The 2,964-nt window shown below is 54.4% G+C and overlaps 1 non-coding gene across 1 annotated transcript; it reads left to right on the forward strand.

Moving 5' to 3' along the window:
- The first annotated feature begins 1,507 nt into the window (after window positions 1-1,507).
- TRNAT-UGU lies at window positions 1,508-1,580 on the forward strand. The gene has a single exon. It is a non-coding gene; the product is annotated as a tRNA-Thr (tRNA).
- Window positions 1,581-2,964: the final 1,384 nt, after the last annotated feature.

Here is a 2,964-nt window from a genome sequence, read left to right on the forward strand (position 1 = left end):
GGCTTTTCCTGTCTACCTGGCCAGTGCATCCGAGTTCAGATTGCTTTCCAGAGTGGTCACAATGGTGCACTGTGGGATACCGCCCGGCGGCCAATACCGTCGAATTGCAGCCACACTAACCCTAATCCGACATGGCAATACCGATTTCAGCGCTACTCCCCTCATCGGGGAGGAGTACAGAAATCGATTTTAAGAGCCCTTTGTATCGATATAAAGGGCTTCGTTGTGTGGACCGGTGCAGGGTTAATTCGGTTTAACGCTGCTAAATTCGGTTTAAATGCATAGTGTAGACCAGGCCTGAGTGCCACTGAAAATCAGCTCGCGTGCCGCCTTCAGCACACATGCCATAGGTTGCCTACCCCTGTGCTAGGGGCTTGTCTGTGAGGAGAAGTTTTACCAGTCATATTGATATAGTCCCTGGGTCTACATTGAGGGTATAAGAGTAACTTTCTGCTGTTTATCTTAGCCCTTTTCACAAGCTATATAACTGAACAGTGCCTTTATTAAGACCATGATTTTTAATAGCTTATTACTGAAATCTGTAACCCACTAGCTCCCTTTTCTTGCCGTATGACTGCCGACATGTTAACAGGCCACTTCACCTTGAATGGTGCCTTAGAATATGTGCTAACCACTTATGGGGAATAATCTGTTCCACCTTGTATTTAGCTGTAACAGGTACCTTCCCCAGACCTGAAGAAGTGCCCTGTGCAGCTCAAAAGCTTGAACCAACAGATGTTGATCCAATAAGAAATATTACCTCAGCCACCCTAATATCCTGGGACCAATACTGCTAGAACAACACTGCAAACTCTGGGTAGCCCATTTTGGTGATGCCTTTTAAATATTGTTTTTTGCTATATTTCTATTTCCAGTCTTATTTCTGTAGGGATGGCGCTGTCTCACAGAAATGGTCACTGAGTTAGTGTTTGGTGGATTTGCTCATCTACTGAAAATAATGCATTAGCACACTTTTTACCTATGTCAGCTGCAGGAAAATCCTAATTAGAAGTGTCCATTATACTGTCTGGTGTGTACTGTATATACCACACTTGATGATCATGTGCTCTGATTACATACTTGGAAGAGGCTGAGCCTGAGATAAACATATTGAGTGTAATGTAAATATGTAGATACTTGTACACTTACCTTAATTTTTATTCAGTTACTATCAATGGTCATATTATTGCTGATATTTAAATTAGTCTATTTATTGCAACAAAAGTTGGCTCCAGGTTCTCCCCACATCAAAGTTTGGGAAGGTTAGGACCTGGGGAATTTTTAACTCAGCTCTGACAACAAAGAGTTTTCATTTTTTTTTTTTAAGTCTATGATTTAAAAAAAAAGTAAATACTTGTTACTGAATCAGAGGAGTGTCCAGATGCAGTAAAAAATAGGTTAATTCAGATTAAAGAGTGTCCTGGAATACAGTAATAGTTAATTAAATTGCATTAGAGATGGAGACAGAGTACATTACCAAGCATTTAGATCAACAGAAATGATAGGTGGCTCCATAGCTCAGTGGTTAGAGCACTGGTCTTGTAAACCAGGGGTCGCGAGTTCGATCCTCGCTGGGGCCTCAACGTTATTTTGTTTGCGAGAACGTGCTAAATAAAATCATTTTAGGTCAGCAAGGGGAGGGGGCGGCTCCAGGGGCTCTGCTCTGCTGCACGCGCCCAGCGTGGGGGCTGCGGCTCCCCGCCCCGGGGCTGGCTCAGACCCGGAGACCAAAGCAGCGCCGGCGCGCGAGGCAAAGCCGGAGCAGGGAGCCCGGCGGGGCTCTGCCCGCGGCAGCCTTGCAGGGCGCGGTCAGCACTGGCCCGTTTGCTTCCCCGGCAGCACCGCGCCGGGCGGGGACCGGGACCGGGACCGGGACCCCGCGCCCGCCGGGCTGGCGGAGTGTCGGGGGAGCGGGATGCTGCAGGACAGAGCCGCGGCGCGCCGGTTTCACCCCGGAAACCCCCCTCGGGGCCCTCGAGCTGCTGGGAACTGGGCCCTGCGGCCCCGGCCCTTGGCAGGTGTGTGTGGGGGGCCGGGCGCAGCGCCCCCGACTTGCCTCCTGGGGCCCGTCCCGGGGCCCCGCGCGGAGCAGTGCCCGGAGCGGGGCTGGGCAGAGGGGAGAGCAAAGCGGGGGGGGGGGGGAAGCGCCCCGAGTTCCCGCAGCCTCGACTTTGCTGGCAGAGAGCAGGGACTGCCCTGCCCTGCCCTGGCTAGGGGGGTTGGCACCTCTACCAACTTAGGTCGGTATAACTCTGCTGCGTGTGTGCGTGTGGGGCATATGCCCCAATCGTCACAGTACTGAAGAGGTGCCCCTGGCTGTTTTTTTTAATCACAGCTCAACTAGACCCCAACACCACCCAGGGCCAGTGCAAGGAAGTTTCGTGCCCTAGGTGAAACTTCCACCTTGCGCCTCCCAGCTAACCCTGTCCCCCCGCGGCAGCTAACCCAGACCCCACCCGGGGAGCCTGTCACCCCCACCCAGGGAGTCCCCCCTGCGCAGCAGCTGCCCCCCCTGCAGCTAACCCCACCCAGGGAGACGGAGCCCACCTCCATGGCAGCTAACCCCGCCCAGGGAGACAAACCCCGCACGGGGAGCCCACCTCCATAGCAGCTAACCCCGCCTGGGGAGACTCCCCCCTCCCCCACAGCAGCTAACTCCGCCCGAGGAGCCCACCCCAGCTCACCTCGGCTCTGCCTCCTCCGCTGAGCATGCCAGCGCCACTCTAATTCTCCTCCCCTCCCAGGCTTGCGGCGCTGATTGGAGGAGACTTAGAGTGGGGGCTGTGTGCTCAGCGGAGGAGGCAGAGTGGAGGTGATGTGGGGTGGGGAGCTGTTCCCCTGTGCACCCCCCTTCCCATTACTGCGGGCGGCCCTCCCCCACCCCAGCTCACCTCCACTCCACCTCCTCACCTGAGCAGGCTTTTAGGCACCCCCCAACCACTAGGCGCCCTAGGCAGCCACCTA

Source organism: Mauremys reevesii, linkage group 3 (assembly GCF_016161935.1).
Source record: "Mauremys reevesii isolate NIE-2019 linkage group 3, ASM1616193v1, whole genome shotgun sequence".
NCBI lineage: Eukaryota > Metazoa > Chordata > Testudines > Geoemydidae > Mauremys > Mauremys reevesii.